This window comes from Anser brachyrhynchus (assembly GCF_964034855.1).
Source record: "Anser brachyrhynchus genome assembly, chromosome: 1".
In the NCBI taxonomy this organism is placed as follows: domain Eukaryota; kingdom Metazoa; phylum Chordata; class Aves; order Anseriformes; family Anatidae; genus Anser; species Anser brachyrhynchus.
The window spans coordinates 90,173,413-90,195,421 of NC_137694.1; the positions used below are offsets into that span (position 1 = coordinate 90,173,413).

The window sequence follows — 22,009 nt, forward strand, 5'->3', positions numbered from 1 at the left end:
ATTGTAAACCTAATCCAGATTAGTTCAAATAAGCAAAGCCTATGTAAGAAGAAAAGTTATGTAAAGGTTTTATTAACACAAAGTTTCACCAAATTCTGACAGAATGCAAATCATTTACACAGCTTAAGATTCAGCATAGCAATTTTGTGGTAATCATAATATTCTGCCTATTTAAAAGATCATCAAATGTATATGGCAAATATACGAAACTACTAGAAGAGGTGAATTTGAGAAAAGATTATATTTGTATCTTTATAGGTATGTGGAGACTTACTGCAAGTCTGATGCTGGCCATCAGTGCTTCCTACTAGACCCACTTAACATGTCAGACCTACAAAAGAAATCCTTGCTGTTTCCACGTGCACAGAATCTACACTGCACAAACTCTGGTTAACTAATCTTTGAGGAAGAGCTGTGTCTAAACTACATTCACTTTTTGGAAATTTTTAAACTTCATTAACAAGGTCAAAATATACAGAAGTGTCTCTTCTATCCTCACAGATATCTGTGAAGGGCCTGGAGATAGGGAGCAGCTTGCTCTTGCACCTACCTTCTGCTCTACTGTAATGAGCAAGAATGTCTCAACCCTGTGTTGCCTGAGTCACCAGATCCACATCCAGCAGCTGCCTGATTTTAAAGCATCTATTGCTACATAGAGGCATATTGACTCTAAGCATATAATAAGTATATTGATAACAGACAATGATAATTTGAGAATATGTGCAAAATGAACAAGGGATGTAACTGAAAAGAATTTTCAATCTTGTTTGAACCCCCAGAACTAAAAAAGAAAACAACAAATTGATTCTATATAAAAGTCTTTGTAGTATGCTCTCAAAAGGATAGAGAAAAATACACTTTTATTGGCTCTGTCCCTGCTGCTGAATAAAATTTGCTCTTTAAGACAGTAGAAAACGATGTTCATTAAAGTCACTTTCCACAAAAGGAAATAGGTTTAGTCTATGGAGAAAGGAAAAGACACATAAAGCTCAAACTGATTTTGTGAAATATGCTCCATATTAAAAAATAAATAAATAAAATAAAATCCACACAAAACTGTAGCTAGTCTACACTTTGTTAACCATATGCTTCATCACTCTCAGACATAAGTGGCAGTTTCTTTCTTGCTTCTTGGAGACTGTTCAATAGTGCAGCACCATAGCGAAGTCACCGTTATGAAAACTTCATTATTTCTTCCAATGATGGTACCAGTGTGTCACAACATAGTATCATAATTAAAAACTAAACTTGTGTCAGCAGAAGAAAAATGAATGAGGAACACACTGATGCAGAATACCTTTATTTAATATTTATTACCTTACTAATTCATAAAGCCATTAAAATGGTTATAGCTATCTTTGTTAATATGTGAACTTGCAAGGTGATTCTGTATTGATGACAGTAAATACTAATAAAGATCAGGAAATGAATAACTAGGATGATGAAAACAGCTTTTAAAATCTAGGATTATTTATCTTCCCAATTTTAAATAAAGAGAAAATCTGACTATTTTTACTTTTGTATTTTATTTCTACTAATTATTGTACAAATTAAATTGAACATAGTGGAAAGAGAAATGGATAATTACTCAAAGGCAATTAAAGATTCTGAATCTGTATAGTAATTATGATTATTTTCTTTGGAAAATGAGAGTGCCATTTATCTTTAATGTGTGCTATGTAATTAAGGCCATATGCAATTATCTTTCTCTTACCATCCGCTTCCAATGGGAGTTGTTTTTTAAAATATCTGGCAAGAGTGAATGCAGTTGTATACAGTGGGACACTCTTATACATAAAGAATTTTTCAGTTGTTGATCATTGTTCAGCATGACTTCAGTATGCTTCCTAATTTGTTTTAATTTAGCGTGGACATGGCTGACCTCATGCCAGATATGTGATGCAGTCACTTCTCTAGCTCTTGTGTCTGCCCCTCTATTCCTCCCTGAATCCTCTGTATCTTACAGTATCCCTCAGTTTCATTAGAATTATGCTGCTCCCAGCCAAGTGTCTACTTATGCCTCTGTGAAGCTGGACTCCATGTAGTCTTGCTTGAGAACTGTTTGAAAGATTGCTGTGCAACTCTCTGTTTCATTTCTGAGCAGCTTCTGTAGCCAGATAAGGAAAGGGGCAAGAGAAGCTATATACAATGAAGAAAATTGCCTTTCAAAGTAAGTCTCACTGTTTAAGCTGGTAAAGAACTTTAGACTGCTGTCTCCCCACATTCTTTTTTTTTCGTTGTCTGCAGATCTCTCCAGCCTGCTCCTTTCCTAGCTTATAGAAAGAGACCCTAGTTTCACAAAAACCGTTGTATGCAAAATTAAGTAGAGCTTGACTTCTGAAAGAGGTCACTGTAAGAGGTGCTCCAAGGCCTGTGATAACTGTTGGAAATGCAACTGTATTATTGGTATGCTTTGGATTGCACTGTATCATTGTATCAGTCATTGAACCATTTTGTATGGGCAATGCACAGAAAAACTGCACAGTCTGTTCTTGTGTCTCATACGTAGGCACAAAAGGAAGCATCCAGTGATATTCAGGTTCTCTTCCAGTGGCACGCAGCTCAGCCATTAGCAAGAGGTTGATCCCATATAAAGTCCCAGCAGTTGCATTTACTGCCCAGGAGCTACTTGAGCACCCTGCAGGGGTAGACTCCTGTGGGAATCTCAAAATGGGGGAAAATAATACTAAATCAGAAGACCTGTACATCTTCCTCAATATGATCCAACATAAACCAAGGCAACACATACTCTCTTGATGATTGCAAGGAAGATCCCAGAAGATCCCAGTGACACTGGGGGAGGGGGAGGGGGGGTTGGGGAGAGAGGGGGCTGTCATTCCCTTGAAGCAGTCGTTTTCTGATATAAGCTATCGCTTGCTCCATTTTTGTTCTTGGAATGACATTTAATATATATATATTCTCATCTTTAAATATAACATATGCCTAGAGCACTTACAAAGTATTTTGACAGTATGTGCCACCCTCTCTGTCCTTTGCTATGAAGCACAGCACAGGAATTCTGCACTGTGCAGTGACAATCCATAGGGAAACTGGATATTACTCTAAACATTTTGAAATCTGGCGCTTCAGAGACTGTGATAATTAACAGTAGTGATGAAGAATCACACCTATTATCCCTGTGGCATCAGAAGATTTCACATTTCCCTTTAAATCTAGTATCTCAGATTATCAAAAAACTCCATTTAAATGTAGAGCCACTGCCTGACCTGAGCAAAGCAAAATATGAACTGGAAATCACAGCCTCTGGTGTGTTAGCAGGATACCAACCAACATTAAATAAGATGATTGCTGGATGCAGTATCCGTCAACATAGAACAGAAAAGGGGTGAATTCAATACCCTAAACTGCCACGTCACATACTCGTGGATTAGTGCCAGAGATGTCAACCATAAATGAGCCATTTGGAAGTGAAAGAAGGAAAATATACCTGTGTGTCCTTTACGTGTTGATTACTCTCACTGTCTAACTTCCTGAAGTGGGACTTTGTGTTTGTACAGTTCTGAAATGCCAGATGTAGCCAGATTGCAAGGCTGTCAACAGAATCCATGGGAAGTTTTTTCTATAAATTGTATGGCAACATGAATTTTTCATCACAAAAAGTAAGAAATTTATCATCACGAAAATCTAGGCCACTACTGAAATAAAATGTAAGGCTACATAGTATTTGTGCACTCTATATTAATATCCTAAAGCAGTTATTAAACAAATGGTTGTATGCTGATTTATTTATGTATTCTGTAAAATACTGCTCTACAAAGAGAGCAATATTTAAGAACTCTGCAGAATTAATGTGTTAGAAATACTGCTGGCTATATAGTTTAACCAGATTTCTGGATTTTGCCACAATGACGTCCTATGCAAATGGAATTTGACACATGTAAAACGGATGTGAAAAAAAACAGTTGCTTCCTAGAGCAGTTAAATATGAATGTAAAGAAGGTTTTCTTCTTCTTTATTTAGGATCTTAACAGATTGTCCTCAAAATGCACACGCTTACATTTAACCCATTGCTTGGTGTTTCACTTCAGAGTTTTTTATTTTTATGTATACCAACCATTTCCAATTTAGGCGCTTATATAACTAAGTCAATATTTAAGCTCCTTAACAAAAACAAATTCAGCCATATACAGCTGCAGAGAGTAGGTGGCCCCCTTTCAGAATTTGCTGATCTCAGCCGTTCTCAATAATCATGCTCTCCTTGCTTGCCTAAAGTCGGTCACTTTATATACTGATTCAGAAATATGAAATGATGATTTTTCCATAATGAAAATCTCAGTGAAGTTGGTTTAATCGAGGACTAAATAGATTACCACTGTAAAAGGAAATTGCATTTTTTTCAAACATCTGAGGAAGAAATTTTAGCTAGCTTGCTCAAAGACTTCTTTAATCAGGTTGAATATTCTTATCAGCAAAATGTTAGAAAAAATAATGACCCTCTTTATTTTGATCTCTAGATTCAGGTCAGTCTTGTGTCAGGCAGTATTTTGTGGGAAAATATATCCGAGTTTGAATGGCATGCATTGTACAAATAACTGCATTCTAATAATGAGTTTAAATGGAATCTGAGAATTAAACTGTCATTCATAAATGAAGGCTGAGGAAGAATCAGAAAGAATACACATCTTGCCTTGAAATTGTAATGGTACCCTTTTTTGTCATTTCATCCCCAGTTAATCAATTCCACGATTAATCCCATATTATGCACCAAAGGCAATGAAAGATGTATATCCCTGTGAACTTGTCATTTTCACACTGGTGCAAGAAAATGGATTTCACCATTGACTGTCAGTTAAGTATAGCCTGTATTAATTGTGCTACCTACCAGGGGGGGCTAGTGGGGTTCCTATGGGAAAGAGACAACCTCCTGAGGTCTTAATTACTTCTGACTGCATACTTGCTTTTCTGGTTGGAGCACTGCAGCTTTGCTTTGAAATGCCAATAATTGATAAGGTGAGGCAGGAAAATATTCCAGGTCTTACCAGCTACATAGTATTTTTCATGCATCCAAGAGCCATATGTTGCCTATAGCAGATCACAGAAGGATCTCCCAGCAGACTTTCCATGCTCCTCAGGGATCCCTCAGCTCTAGTGTGGAACTGGGCTGAATAGACCAAACAGGCAGCAAGTGTAGCTATAGATGTTATAAGTGACACCCACACTGTTTATGAGCCCTCTGTGTAGCGACATAGAGATGTAGTTCTTCCCATTTCTTCAAAAGTACCACTTTTTAAGTTTACCAAGGCCATATAAAGTGAGTAAAAAATCTTTGTTACTCCATCACAAAGCACATGAAATAATCTTTGTAAATAATCAAAGAACGTGCATATTTTACCACTTCTTTTCGAAGGCATAAAATATATTTGAAGTTATGCAGTTATAGTATTATTCAGCTCATATATGTAGCTTAACATATATTTTGCAGGGCATTAAATGTTACATGAAAGCTTGCCAGTGTGTTATTATATAATAAATGAAACCTTCTTCTAATTAATTAAAGGGAATGATACCCTTATGTTTATTATAGTATTTTTTAAGATAATGAGCAAGCACCTAATACTGTAGTCTGTGGAACTACAGGCATATTATTGGTAATGATCCTATCAATGTACACAAATGAAGCATTTACTCTTCAAACTAAGCCTGCTAGCTTTTGTCCAGCTTGAAAGACACCACTGAGCACAATGAAATCCATTTCTTTTTTGAGACTCCTTAGATTAAGGTAGAGAACATGCTACTACTTTCATTGAAGGGACTGGTACATTTTACCTGATTCAGTCTTGATATGATGAAAGGAAGATCAGTCATGCAAAACGTTGGTCAGCTCATGCTGAAAAATGACATCTTTCTGTTCATTGGTTATTTGCCATCCCTGATTCCATATCAAATTAATGTCATAAACACCTCTCCAACAAACAGCACTTCATGGTTAAGGTCACATATGAAATCAAACTGCTTCATTCTGTTTCATAAATTATGACAAACTTTAGGAACTGCTGCCCATTTTAGGAGTGATGATAGAAAGGGTGGGTCACTGGTTTTGACTGTCCTTTTACTTATATAGTCATTAAATATCTCTTGGTATGTTCAATCAATTAAGTGCTTTTTTTTTTTCTAAACTTATTAGAAGTACTCAAACAATAAAATAGGATGTCTTAACTGCACAGAGTCAGTGTGTTCCTAATGGTTACCCTGTAGATGCAGGCACCTTATGTATTTCAGTAAAGATGAGGGAATGTGGAAAGATGAGGGCAACATTAGAGGGCTGGAAAGCTGTAAAAAGTTCATTTTTTTTTAAACAAGGACTTTTCTTTGCACTTAGTAAATACAATTTCCTATTAAAATTCAGTTCAGAAACATTAACTTTCATCTGATCACATGGTTACAGGTGTTTGTTTTTTTTTTTTTAACTTACAGGTCATTCTCCTAATCACAAAATGAGTTTTCTAAATCCACATTAGCTCTAATTGGCTCCTCTCTCCCATCTTTTCCTCTTTGAATTTGTCCTCAAATAATGATTTTTTTCTTCTCTTTTCCTCTTTAAGGTTTTCCAGAAACGTTTGAGTAATGTATCTATCTATACAGTCTAACAAAACATTTAGAAAATGTTATCACCTGCAATCATACTCTAATAATCACATTTACTTTACACTATTTTAAACATGAAATACACTATGTGATTATATTTCTAACAAGATGTGTGTGTATATGTGCAGTGTATCAGCACAGATTATATGGTATTATTATTCTCCAAGCAGGCAGCTGTCCACTAAGAGTGACATCAGCCAACATTTAATGTTATCAGTGGTAGAGAGAAAGCTGGGACTGGCATTTTCAAGAAGTTATCATGTTTGTCACGTTGTCATGAGCTGGCAGCGCAGAAAAGCTATCACATACTTTCTTCTGCTCCTTTATTGGCTAAAGCCATGAGAGGGTAGTTAATTTCTAATCTGTCATATAATGGGCAGTTTGTGAATTGCCCTCTTCTGAAACGTTCCTGAAAGAGAGATGGTCCTATTACCACGATGAAAAAGAGGTCCTTTATTTCAGCTATTCAAAAACCAAACTTCAGTAAGGAAAAGAGTTATGGTAGGTTTTGTGGTTTAGCTTGGTTTGGTTTTTCCATAAACATCTTCACTTGGCATATGCTGTAATGCTGCATATTGATTGTCTTGAAACTTGTATGAGTTGACTGAAAAGAAAGTGACCAATTTCTGTAAGCTCCGTTTTCTTTCCCGTTGCTGGTATGCAGGTAAGCAGGTTCTTCATACTGCCTGCCTAGTCATTAGAGGTTTACTGCATTCAGAAAGGAGTATGACATACAGGCATCTTTTCTCCCTCTTATACCTGTTACTGCTCTGACCTTTCTACCAGGGCTTGTTTAAGAAGATTTACCCAAAATACCGATTACCACAGGGAAAATTATGTTAAACTTTTCTATCACTCTGTGAGTTAATTTTCTCCACTTGGAATCATGAGTCAAATGACTAAAACCAAAATTTTTATTAAGGAAGGAAAGAAAATCATGCAAGGCAACTAAGCAGTAGCAATTAATATTTCTAAAGATTAATTAAAACAATTTCACAGCTTTTCCTTTGGTGAGACCAGCTATTTTTTATCAGATTGCTTCAATAACTTATTTACAGTTCAAATATTTTTAAGGCTTGCTGAGTACCAAGGTCTAGTTTAAACTGACCTGATCTGTTACTATGGCTTGTTTCTGTTAGCCTCTCTTCACTAACTGCTGCCATTACCTGCTTCCACTTCTTCTGGCCACACCTTGCAGGTCTCCTTGCTCTACTAGTCACTTTTCTACCAAAAAAAATAAAAATAAAATAAAACTTTGACGTCCTCTCCATGATTCAACCTTTGCTATACTTGCCATTTTGCCATTTTCACTAGCTCTGCATCATGCTGCTCCTTATACCTTAGCCATTCTGGTTTCAGGTTTGCCAACAGCTGCATCATCTCAGCGCTTGGAAGAGTGCCTATGATGGAGGTCTGGACACAGTCTATGAGCTGATAGGAGACTCTTTAGCAGCTTATTCTGTCAGGCATACATGAGATGCACATACAAAGCTTTATGTCTTTCTACACGCTGTAGCCTTTGCTTTATAATGGTGAAATCTTGCCTGTTTATGCTTCAAGTGTCCACTCTTCTCAGGCATAGTTAGTTGACTTGGCTTTTTGCACCAATTCAACTACATACTTTCCTTCATTTTGCGTTTATCTCTCTGCTTTCACAGCCTTGCCTCTCATTGGAAAAAAACAACTTCTAAGCCCTTTTCGTCTTTTAGTCCTTTCCATCTATCTCCCCTTTGGTCCATGAGGAAAGTGAAAATATTTTGCCCTTTTTCTTTGAGTTTCCTGCCCAAGGTGGAGGGAAGGGATGAAAGGATGTGGAAGTTTTCCTTTAGATTAATCCTCAACCAATAGGCTTATACTAGGAATGAAGCGTGGATGGATTTGTGAGTGTTTGGGATCTTGGCCCCTCTTACTGCCTCCCTTCCTTCTTTCTAAAAATACGCTTAGAAAAAAAAAATTGTTTGGTTATTTTCACCTTCTACATATAAATGAAAACAGTACTCTGCTATTCCCTTGAGATAGAAGGTGTAGAAGTCCTGTGTAGTTTAACATCAGAAAGACAATTCAAAGAGTGCTGTCTTGACAAGAGAAATGAGTTTGGGAGGTCACCTATTTGTGAGGAAAAGAATCTGCAGTTAATACTATTCCTGTATCTTTACACTTTAAAGAGGTATGACAAGACCATCCCATATTCCTAAATTAAATGCTACAGTATGTTTAACTGATCTCGACCTTAAAAACTTACTCTTGAATTTTGTGGCCAACTTTGTTGAGTTAGTATGTTGGAAATAAAATTCCCTGTCATTGCAGAACATGTAACTCTTCTGGGTCTTTATAAGTTTACTTTACTGGGGTGTCCAGCCCAGTGAAATGGAAAATTTGTGGTCTGTCATAGCTCCTAAGGCAAAGCCATTTAATACGCAGATTTAGTGTGTAGAATCCAACTGTTCTTTCAGACAGGAGAAAGCCAGTTATAAAGCAACCTTAATTTTTGTACTTTCCAGTGTTGGAATTTTTATTAAGTGTCATTTGACCTTTGCATTCTATACGCCTGAGATTTGCTTTAGTTTGACCACAACCATATATTAAAGACTTATTTCTTTAAGGTATTGATAGATACATAAAATCAAAGGCCAGATTTTTCTCCTGGGAACATCATGTGTAGTAGATCTCTTGTTAAAGTATTTATTTGTCATTTTATAGATTTTAAGGGCAGGCAGGAGCATGCTGATTATTAAGTCTGACTTCCTGCATTAGCTGCACTAAGTACCTGATTCAATTAATTTGTGCTGCAAGACCACAGCTTGAATTTAAATCTACATATTCATGTTTTTAAATGACACTGATCTTGATGTAGAGACTAGGTAACAGAAAATGCACTGTGTTACTAGGTTTGGTTAGTTGTTCTGATGTGTGTTTTTACACTTTGTATTAAAATGTGCAGGGCATTATGGTTTTGGTTTGGTTTAGCTTGATTTTTTTTTGGTGTTGTTTTTATTTTTTTGTTTGTTTGTTTTCCTAGTTTATGAATACTGAATTCATTGGCCCATTAAAGCATATTTGCTGGATTTGAAATTCAGCAGGAGATGGCTTCAAGTTTAAAGAATTCATAAATTGTTTTGGAGTCCATTATCTTGCAGTCAAAAAAATTGAAGGAACCTTTGTATTCCCCCCAGGCAAGCAAACAAACAAATTTTCAAATTTCTCAGGCCTACAAAACAAACAAGCAAAACAACAACTAAAAAATAAAACTCTCTCTTTTTTTTTTTTTTTCCTAGTACAGGGGTGAATTTTCTATTACAATATATAGCCTCTCCTAGCTTTAAGCAAGTTTTGGTCCATTTCATCTAGGCATTTTGCATATCTGCCTGCAGGAGAAGAAAAGCAGGAAGATCCTGCTACACAAGTAGAAGTACTGTTATAGGGGAATAGTTTTACAATGACATAATGCAAAGGAAAAATAGAACAGTGAGAAAATTGAGACAAAAATTGAAATTTGCAAAACCTCATGCAGAATATAGAAACTATGAGTAATGACAGCTCTCCTACATCCTCTAATTTAAGAGCCTTAAGTCACAAGAGCAGTGTAGTCCTGGTGAGAGGGAAGGTTGATCCTTAACTCTAACCTAGTTTTTACTGGAGCAAATTTTTATCATTAGCTTTTTCTTTAAGAACTGACATCAAGGGTATTACTTATTAATGACATTCCTTTACTTTAGTAGGATTTAAAGTATTATTTCAAATTTAGGTTAAATTAGAGTTGACAATATTACTTCTCAAAAACATTTATCTAGAAATTTGTATATTATTCTAAAGAAAGGAAGGGGAAAAGTTATATAACTGCTATCTTTTTCATTTTTGATGGTACTATTTTCGGTTAATCTAATGCTAGCATAATTACAAAAATCAATGCATTTCCCCCATATTAAGAATCAGTGTAACTTGTTTACAGAAGCATTAAAGTGAGACAATCCGAATACTTTTCACAGTTGTGTGCTTTTATGTTATGTTGAAATCTGTCTGTACTTTAGCAATAATAGCAGTGTTTATACTGAACAAAGTTTCACCTTCTGATATTACTATGTGATGATTAATGAGAAGTCAGTTTGGCCACTTGAGTCATTAGCATGTCAGCTGAAATATAGCAAATATTAAAGAATGAATTTGAGAGGTGGAAAGAGAAGTACATCTTCAGGTTGCATCAGATGCTAGGTAGTACAAGTTGGGTGTTCCAAAGACGTCACGCGTCACGTTTCAGCACAGGAATTAAAAGACTGGAAGCCTACAGTACTTAAAACATCTCTTTTCTGACAGTTACCAACAGGTCTCTTTTGGCTTTTAAATCTCATTTAGCATTGATTCATCCCATTTAATATTGTCTCACACATTGGGTGAGCTGCAGTTTGTTCTGTTTCAATGCCATACGCATTATGCCATAAGCATATGACCAATACCATAAGCCAAAAAGTCTCAAACCCCCAGCAGGCTGTCTTCTTGGAAACAGATGTGTCGGCTGGGTTCTGTTGCTCTGTTGTCCCTATATGTATTTACACATATAATTTCTACAGTTCTGGTCTCACTGGTCTCTTTTCTAAAAAGTATATATATGTAACAGTGTAATAGTTTATAGCTTATATTTTACTTTTTTTTTTTCTTAGTATTTGTGTATGTTAGCAGTTTATCTTTTCCTTTATCAGTGGTACTCTTTTATTTAATTTTCTTATGTTTCATATGTATTTCTTCTTTCTGTCTTTGATCTTTTATCGTGAATCTCTCTCAGAAAGACATCATATTTGGTACGTTTTAATGCCAACAAAACTCACTGTTTATTACAGTGTTATGAACCTTATTAATTTTTCTTCTGTTTGTGTTGAAGAGAGTTTTCTTTTGCATTTTCTCAACAGTGTATAGTGCAGTGAGGCATGTGTTTGTTACAAGACAATAAACAATTAGGAGCAAAAGCTAAGTATCTGGGATTTCTATTTTTGTGGTGAATGAGGAAGATACATGTATGCACAACACAATATCCAAGATCAGCATAAATTCAGGTCAGTCGTATATTATATGACTGAGGTAATACAGATCTTTAGTTTTGGTTCCCTTGGTTCTCTAGCTTTGGTTCTCTAGCTTCTCTTTCATTGCATCAAAGAACTATAAAATATTTCTTATGTTCTCATGTAATCTCAAACTGAACACCCTATTAAAGAAACTCTTTGTTGTTGCTGTCAGAAAATGTATCATAGAATCATAGAATCATAGAATATCCTGAGTTGGAAGGGACCCTTAAGGATCATCAAGTCCAACTCTTGATACCGCACAGGTCTACCCAAAAGTTCAGACCATGTGACTAAGTGCACAGTCCAATCTCTTCTTAAATTCAGACAGGCTCGGTGCAGTGACCACTTCCCTGGGGAGCCTGTTCCAGTGTGCAACCACCCTCTCCGTGAAGAACTCCCTCCTGATGTCGAGCCTAAATTTCCCCTGCCTCAGCTTAACCCCGTTCCCGCGGGTCCTGTCACTGGTGTTAATGGAGAAAAGGTCTCCTGCCTCTCGACACCCCCTTACGAGGAAGTTGTAGACTGTGATGAGGTCTCCCCTCAGCCTCCTCTTCTCCAGGCTGAACAGGCCCAGTGACCTCAGCCGTTCCTCGTACGTCTTCCCCTCCAGGCCTTTCACCATCTTCGTAGCCCTCCTCTGTACACTCTCCAACAGTTTCATGTCCTTTTTATACTGTGGTGCCCAGAACTGCACACAGTACTCGAGGTGAGGCCGCACCAGCGCAGAGTAGAGCGGGACAATCACCTCCCTTGACCTACTAGCGATGCCGTGCTTGATGCACCCCAGGACACGGTTGGCCCTCCTGGCCGCCAGGGCACACTGCTGGCTCATATTCAACTTGCTGTCAACCACGACCCCCAGATCCCTCTCTTCTAGGCTGCTCTCTAGCGTCTCATCGCCCAGTCTGTACGTGCAGCCAGGGTTTCCCCGTCCCGGGTGCAGGACCCGGCACTTGCTCTTATTGAACTTCATGCGGTTGGTGATCGCCCAGCTCTCCAACCTATCCAGATCCCTCTGCAAGGCCTTTCCACCCTCATTCGAGTCCACAACTCCTCCAAGTTTGGTGTCATCAGCAAACTTGCTCAAAATACCTTCTATTCCTACATCCAGATCGTTTATAAAACGATCCTCATTTGCAGGCTGAATTTATCCTATAAGTTTTTTGATTGACATATTTTTTTAAATCTCTGAGGGCCATGGTTAGCCTCCACAACCGAGGCAAATGTAAGGTAATAATCATCACCGATTCTTCCTTTTTCTGAACTGTGTGCAACTATATCGTTTCTGAATAGTTTTAGCCTGAGTGTTTTGCCTCTCCCTGGGAACCCTGGTGCAGAAAGAATGTAAAACCACATTTTGTCCTTCATAAAATGTCAATTGGAAGAACACATGTTAGGGAATAATTGAATGTAAAAACTAGTCCGTGTTTACTTCTAATATGAATGTTCAATGTTTATTTTGCAAGTTTTATTCCAAAGATAATCTAATGGGTTAAAAGGTAGAAAGCCATGTTGGTCTAATCATACAATTTCAAAATATTCTCTATTTGCTCAGCACTTCGTGACCTGCAGTGCCTTATCATTTCAAATGATAACAATAATGGGTATTCTTTCTCCTGCTCTATTTACACACTGCATTGACATTTCAGAAAAATCCTTTGGTGTTCTTTTTTTTTTTCCTTTCTTTTTTTTTCCTCTTTTATTTTTTTCTCATCTTCATCATCTTCTTCGTTGTCTACTTCTTCTTCATCGTCTTCTTTGTCTTCTTCTTCATCATCTTCTTCGTTTTCTTTTACTTCTTCATTGTCATCTTCTTCATCATCTTCTCCTTCATTTATATGTATTTATGGTTGAGGGGATATGCACTGGTATCTCCCAGAATAAAAGTTAGGAATTGATTGCACAAAACCATTGTGTCTTTATGCAAGACAGCTTATTTTACTCATGTTTTTGAAGCAATTTTCCAAGCCTTAAAATTCAAGTAATTGAGCAAGGTAGAGGAGAAAAGATCTCACTTTCTCATTTTGTATTGAACTTGAAGGTTCCGCCGCAGCTTTGGTACTTTAGGAAAATAGCAGAGTGACACATTGTCAGTCTGATACTTGCAGTTGTTAGCCAAAATATTTTATATCTTGGAACAATATGCATACCCAAATCCAGGAAGACGTTTCTGATATCACAAAGAAACCTAGGTGTGCTTCATCCAAAACAATTCTTCCCTGAACCACATTCTTACTGAAAAATCAAAGGCATTGTGATTTTTCCTCTTCTTCCTCTGTCTAAAAATTTAAGCTTTTCAGAACAGAAACTCACAAAAGAAACAAAGTCAGATTAGGTGACTTATCAAATAGGTCAAACAGGGAACTTCAAATTTTCAACTTCAGTAAATAGTTTGCAGACAATCACAGTGTGAAACATTTCACAAAGCATAGTTAAAAGGTTAAATTTAGAAGCACACTTGTTTACAAGGAGACATTGTGCCTTCTCTAATGATGCTAAGTGGTAAATTAAACTGCAGCGATTACTGGTGAAACACTAAAATACTGTGTTCTAATATCTGAAATATCTATTGACAATGAGATAATTTTTGATTAATTAGAGAAAGAAAAATAAGAGTTTAGGACATTTTAGGTAATATCAATTGGAAGTGTGTGTCAAAAATCGTGACATTTTCTTTTTTACCAATTAGTCATTTTCTTTGTGTGCCTACTTGCAGTATTCTCATGTATTTCTTTGTATATAGGTAGTTTTAACACCATGAATTTGTAGAAGTAGAATATAGTTAACAAGACTCTGTTGAGTTTAAATAACAAAGATAAGTTCCGTTTTGCACTGCAAAACTGTGGGAATCTCCCAGAATCTTTCAGACAAAAAAGTTTGAAAAGCAGGATCTGTCCAGGGTACTGCACTTGTTTGATTCTTCAGCAGATTTCTTCCTAGCATTTTCACCCAATTGGTGAAATCTGTTTTCAAGACTGAATTTCTTCTTCTCTGACAATAGCAAGTCGGAAGAAGACGTAGACCAGTTCCCAGAAGGTGGAGATCTAACTACCACATTGATCTAGCTAGCACAATTAGATCATACACCATTTTCCTGAGCTTCTATTGTGAGAATGGAAGGGATCAACGAGAGTGGCTGCAGGCAGCAGGCATTCTGCCAGCAGTGCTGAGCTGCAGGGTGGTTACCTGAAGGGCACCTTCTTTGTCCTGGGCCAGTTTAAAGGCTTGGACAGTGGATCAGGAAACTCTCACAGTTTTCTCTGACTGCTTCTCCCTTTTTCATTTGCCAAATATAAACTTAATGAAGCAAGAAGCCTGGCCCCCAGTCTGCTGCTTTAAAAGGATATAATAAGTAATCTGTAATTTGTATAGCTAAGTTCAGAGAACTGGATACCCAGTTGCCCAGTAGGAAAATGATTATATTATATACCTAGCATTTGTGAATAAATACATATTTTTCCCAGTGTACCAAAGGTAGTTCATAACAAAACTCTTACAGTGTCTTAAATGTATCCTCATCAACATTTACAGCCTGACTGTTCGTTATGACTCTGTGCCTTTTCACAGACTCTTCACTATCCATCCAACTTCTTCCTTCCATTGGAGGTGGCAAATGGCCACCCTGCCTAGATGCTGTGGCCCTTTTATGCTGGAAAGATAGGGACTTAATGCACTGTAAAGCTGATATGACTACTTTAGTCCAAATTTAACAAATAACAGTTTACAGCATCAGATTCAGCCTCAAAGAATTCTTCTACACAAAGCAAAAAATAAAAAATAAATAAATAAAAAATTGAAACATCTGCTTTTGTTGCAGTTATCAACCTCTCAGTCAATGACACATGGATATTTCTCAGTGTGGAATACTTTTTTTTCAATAGTAACTTTCGCGGCTGAAATCATGAAACACTTAACAGATCTCATTAATGATTTGTTTTAGCAAAAGAGCTTTTAATGAATTATCTAGTTCTCTTTTTCTTTACTCCTGACACACTTTTCTGAACATTCATTCCACCGAATAAACACATGGCACAGTCTTCATGGTGCAGTGATATGTCTTGAACAAACACCTTTTAGTTAAAGAAAAATCTCAGTGCTTTCATTCCCATTTGCATTATGATGAAGTAATTGATGGTACCTTTTACTGACTGACAGATGAAATATACTACACACAGATGTTAATCCCCACTTCAACCTACTAGATCCCAGAAATGTCAAGGTTACTTAATCAGAAATCAAAGTGTATTGCAGTCTTGGAGTGAACAGTTAAGACCAACCAGTACTCTAATATTATGTTTACAACCATACTTACTTTGGAATATGGTCCTTTGAAATTTGATAGAATCACAAATGACAGGGATGAAGGGGCATCTGTAGGACATCTAATGCCTTCCCTTGCCCAACATGTGTAATTCCTGATAATTATCTATTTAAATGTGTTCTTAAAAAATTGCTAATGCTAGAGATTGCACTGACTCCCTAGGCATTTTATTCTAGTGGTCTTCATTGTCCCAGTGATAGACAATTTATCATCGTCTCACCAGAATCTTTTTTAATGCAGCTTAAGCTCATTACTATTTGTCCTATTGCCATGGGCATGGAGAATTTTGCAGCAGCTTTTTACTACTTGAAAGCTGTTCAGTATCAGCACTGTCATCTCTTTACTAGACAAAACATCTCTGCCGAATCACATTTTCTCCTTTTCATTGCTCTCCTCTGGTGTCCAGTTGGCCCACATCTTTCACACAGTGCGGTCTTACCAATGTTGAGAGGAAAGGATTGTGCTGCATATTTTGAAGGCTGTGTTTATACCTCCTGGTATACTTTTTCATAATGGCTAACACTCTTGACACATGTTCAGTTTATGATCCTCTAAAACCTCTAGATCTCTCTTGGAAAACTGCTACCTAACCAGTTATTAGTCATTTTGAATTTGTACAGCTTATTTTTTCTGCTAAAGTGTAGAACCTAATGCTTATTTATTTCTATGTTTTGCAGGATATTTTTCCAGTTTTTAAAAATCATTCCCTCATTTACTGAATTTAACACATTTGTGGTTTTTACTGGCTGGTTTATGCAGGCCTTTAATAAACATACTCTCAGTAGGGCCATTAATAAAAATACTGACTAATACTGGGCGAAGATAACTGCATAAAATGTTCTTTAATTTGGACACTGAAGGGCCATTTCTAATCATGTTTTCACTCTTGCAGTAGATTTTGTCTGGATTGTATTTAGATTGTATGAATGTTGAGTGAGGAAAACCTTACTAATCAGAAGATACACGAAAGTCCTAATAGTTCTCTATGAACTCTTTCAAAGAAAGAAAATAAATGGTTTTAATACTGTTTATTCTTGACAAATGCATGTTAGCTGTTATTAGCCTTGTTTTCTTCAAGGTTCTTATGATTCACTTGTCTGATATATCCCAGTATTTTTGCAGGAACTAAAGTTAAACAGACTGGTCTGTAATTCCCGTTTATCCTTATTCCCTTTCCTAAAAGTAGGTAGTATTTTTGCCTTTCTTGGTCTTCGGGAATTTTACTAATCTCCCACAGATTATCATGATAATTGAATGTCTTTGAATTTCCTTCACACAGTTCCCTAAGCATAAAGGGAGTTAGGACTCCATCAGTTTGAACATTCTTTATTGCAAATCTGGCTTTGTGACATGTGAGCTGACTTTATGGTGTACTGCTACCACAAGAAGGAGTTCCCACTGCCTATTCCCCTTTCTCCCCAATAACCTTGCACCAGGAAAACACTTCTGACAGTACTTCTGAGACATCTTGTAAACTGTCTTAACCCATTATATGACAAGAAAACAAACCCAGGGGGAAAAAAAAAAAAAAAAAGAAGAAGAAAGAGGAGAGGGGAGGGGAGAGGAGGGGAGGGGAGGGGAGGGGAGGGGAGGGGAGGGAAGGGAAGGGAAGGGAAGGGAAGGGAAGGGAAGGGAAGGGAAGGGAAGGGAAGGGAAGGGAAGGGAAGGGAAGGGAAGGGAAGGGAAGGGAAGGGAAGGGAAGGGAAGGGAAGGGAAGGGAAGGGAAGGGAAGGGAAGGGAAGGGAAGGGAAGGGAAGGGAAGGGAAGGGAAGGGAAGGGAAGGGAAGGGAAGGGAAGGGAAGGGAAGGGAAGGGAAGGGAAGGGAAGGGAAGGGAAGGGAAGGGAAGGGAAAAAGCCCTGCATCTCTTTTAGCTTATCAGTGAGGTAAATCAAACCTCTAAGATGTCCAACAAATACCAGAGACTACAGTCTGTAACTTTCTCTGTAATCTTTCCTCACTACCCTGAGGCTTCACCTGTAAAAGTTACGATTATTGAACAACTCAGGTATTCAGGAAGAAAAAACAGCAATGTAGAGAGGTGTAAAATCCTACTGGAAATAAAAACAAAACAAACAAACAAAAAAAGTGTGTGTGGTTGGCAGTGTGGCTATGATAGGAGACAGCAATTAGCAATATTACAGATTTTTCCCAGTGAGCATTACACGTCCATTTTTCCCCTCTTGAATGATGTCTGCCTCACAAAACACCATTCCATTGTTTTATCGAGGGGAGAGGATAATTAATTTTTTTTTCTTTTATGTCTTAGCTATCTTTTGTGGGTTTACAAATAAATCATTGCTTTATGCTTTCAAGTTGTGTACATCCTGCTTTCAGAGTCTCTTTGTGCCCAGACAAACGTTCCTGAAGATAGTGTCCCAGGAGGGAGTGGGAGAGTGTGGCTGCAGAACTTCATGTCTGGGAGCAGTAGAGGGAAGAAGGTTGCAAGGGGACTGGAAGAGGAGGATGCCCTCTTTTGGTGGCAGCAACCCTATCCTATAATCCAACCCTAGCCTTGTAATTATTTCCTGCTGCCCTTTCACAGCAGCTAACAGACCGATTGTTTCCTATGAACACTAAGACAGACAGAAAGCTGTTTGGCCCTCTGGCATAGTAAGCCTATGACTTACTTTCTCCTTATAGTAACTGAACAATAATTATTAGGTCTTCTACTCACAGTCAGTGTAAGTATAGTCTGTTTTCATGTTTTGATGGCCTTTAATTTCAAACTTATCCTCAATCAGTAAGCATAAAGTAAAACATGTTGTTATACATTTCTTGTCATCTATGAACATATGGTCTTTTTTTTCTCCCTTCTCCTTTACTTTGTTTTAGACACAAGGGTAGTAAAATGCTCTGATTATTTCTAATGCTGACCTGGAGCAGTAGTGTTTATATCTGCTTTACATCACAGACATTTTTCTTTCTACCCCACTACCTTCACAATTTGAGATTTTTCTTCCACCCTGTTTCTTCATGCTTTCTTCTTCCAATTTAAGTATAATTGGTAGCACCATATATATATATATATATATTTAATACTGTAGAAATAGATAACTCATAATCATCTAAAAGAAGTATATTCTTCTGTAGTTGCCACATCATTTCTTCCAAATGGAAGTAAAATCAAATAGTCCTTGCAATGCAGTGCAAATTCCCTTTGTTGGTAATAGGTGGAAAAGTGTCCTCACAAGTGTGCATGTGTAAGAGAGTCTATCACATGCATTCCACTGACAGCCAGATTGTTGCCCATTTTTAGAGGAGTCTGTTTTCTGCTATTGCAGGAGAATCTGAATTTTAATTCAGACTCTCTATCTGATATGTAATGCCTCATAAAGTTAATTCAATACTAATATGAGTAGACTAATGCAATATTATACCCATATGAGTAGTATTAATTATTTTATGTCAGAAAAGTTAAAAACATATATGTCATGGCAAAGTAGGGGTGAACTAGAGGTGAATAGATGTTGCTGATGCTGAAAATCTGCTAAACTGTTTTCTTCCTTCCCTCAAACCCACTCTCTGGTCCTTTCTCAGTTCATGCTTTGATTATATTAGTCTGAGAAGAATCATAAAAATCAGTGTTGTACTTCATTTCAACAGAGTTGGGCTGGGCCCACACCACACTGTAATTAACCCTATATCAGTACTAAAACTTTACATCCTTGTATATGCATATTTGTGTAATACAAAAATTAAACCCCATACTAGTGTCATCTAATGAGGAATGCTATTGTCTATCTGCACCAAAACTTTCTTTGTACGTGCTGAAAAGATTTAAAAGGTTGTTAGATTTTACAGACCACCTCTATAAATTTCCCCATTAAATATTTAGATACAGGAATTTGAGCCACAAGGAAACGGGGAGAGACAAACACTTTTTCAATACACTAGGATATAATTCCATTCTGAACAATTTCATTATAACACTGTTAGTGTAGCCACTTAATTTAAACTGGATTCATGCTAACAACAAATGACTGCAGTCTGCATTTTTTATCTCATTACATATTTGTATAATATAGGTAGTTCTTTATTTAAGATCCAGTGGAAACCAACAAATAAAGTTGCTCAAGAATACAATGTCCATGATGTGATTAAAGAATGTTCTCTGAGTCAACACTGCTATAACAAACTGACAAAAGCAGTTGACAGAGTATTAATAAAAGCGACAGTCATCCTCTAGATGTGAGAACCATTAGTAACTTTCAGAGTTGTTTAAACAGTTATTCAACAATATAGATGAATTACAAATGGATCTTTCAAAAGGAAAAGTTTTTAAACATATTTTTTACTTTGCTTATTTGATGTCTAATAAGGGAGTTAATGGTAAAAGACAGTATTTTAACTTTGAAAGGCTGATCTGTGATTTTTTTGATTATGTGATCTTTATGCCTTAAAGTCCGTGCAAAACCATAACCACCTTATTTGCTTTTAGATTAGTGTGATGTCCAGTTGTTTAAAAAGTACACTGAAAAAGTACATCTAAGTTACAGTTTATAGAGATACCACCAAATAATATATAAATGTAAGGAAAAAAAAAGGGGGGGGGGGCGGGACTTAAAATTTACCATTCTATTAAAATCCAAACATTACATAGGATGATGTAAAATATGATGAGAATCACCATGTTGTCCAAATGGAGCTGAGGACTTTGCCTTCTGAGATTTCTAATCACCTTACATACCCGGCTTCTTGGCAGTGTCTGGTGAGTTGCTTAGAAGTGCAGATTTCCAGGCTTGTTCTTTCTTACCTTTCTAACTTCCCAGTGTCTTCCAGCTCCTTCCTCTACATCCCTTCTAAGATATCCATAAAGGTTGGAGAGAGAGACAGATTTTTTTTTTCAAAAGTTGCACAGTTTACTTTACATAGTTTACTCTTTTTCTAAACGATATTAAATTTTAAATACATGCGATTCCTAACAAAACTGATTTGCTATTCTCTGCTGTCCCTGTCTATTTTTGTTGCATTTAATATTCAAGCAGTCGTGATGTCATCCACAGGAGTTTAAATTTAAAGATTTACCCTAGAAAACATGTGAATGTAGAACCAAATTATGATTGGCTGTGGCAGGTGGTAGTTTGACAGGTTGAATTTATAGATTACACACGAAAGTTTGTGATACTTTACACCAGCAAACTACATAGGCGCCACCAGACTTTCCTCTGCAGTGCATTGATTTTATTCATGTCTAGCTCTGCTGAAGAAAATGGCATAGTTCAGTGACTCAGAGGAGAATAAATTGTCCTTGGTTTTAATTTTTTTCAGAAGCTTTAATTGATATGTTTTCAGAGTACTCATCTATCTTCTTTGAAATTGTTTTAAGAGCTATCATTAATATCATGAAATAGTCAGATAGATATGCTTCTTTGTCAAAAATAACAGAAATATACAGCTCTACACTGAAGATGTGGTTTAGTTCAAATGAATGTGATTTTGTTCACTAATTCACTGTGTGGTCTACTTCACCATACCATTGTGTCAAAGACCCTGTAAAACCTGTTCTATAAAATCTCCATGAGAATCCTCCCACAAATTACTAGTCTTTAAATATCTGCAACAAAGCTTCTAATACATCATGAGATGCATGTTGAGTCCTGAGTTTAATTGTTTAATTAAGCCCAACCATTATGCCCTTTTAACTCTCAAGTTTTAGTTTATTAATGTTATGACTTGAGATGTGAATACTACATGCAGTAGCAGTCGCCTTTTCATTGATCTGCTTTAAAGTGTATTTGTTTATACAGATAGTCACTACTGAATGTGTTGACAAAGTTCTTTCCACTGGTTTCCCAAGATGTTTCTCTAAAACACCAGGCCTGTAGCTTACTTTAAAACTGTGCAGTCATGCTCATAGGTTGGCAAATATTCTTGCTATATGGCTAGCTGTCCTCCAGATACATACATTAATTTGTCACTAGCTCAGTAAAGTAAGGGTGATCAGATTGTAGTGCTTCTCTACCTGCAGCCTCCCTTTGATTGCCAGTGAATGACGATATTCCCTGCTAGCATATTTTGACATAAGGA

The 22,009-nt window shown here is 36.9% G+C and overlaps 1 long non-coding RNA gene across 2 annotated transcripts in view; it reads left to right on the forward strand.

Annotated features, from left to right (window-relative positions):
• The window catches only part of LOC308197334, a 246,952-nt gene that overhangs the window by 172,611 nt on the left and 52,332 nt on the right, over window positions 1-22,009 (forward strand). Inside the window, exon 5 of one of the 2 annotated variants that reach the window (XR_013952824.1) lies at window positions 259-1,588. The exons of the other annotated variant lie outside the window; for it this stretch is intronic. This is a non-coding gene — a long non-coding RNA (uncharacterized lncRNA). Of the gene's footprint in view, window positions 1-258; window positions 1,589-22,009 lie in introns of those variants that run through there. 2 annotated transcript variants of the gene reach the window in all.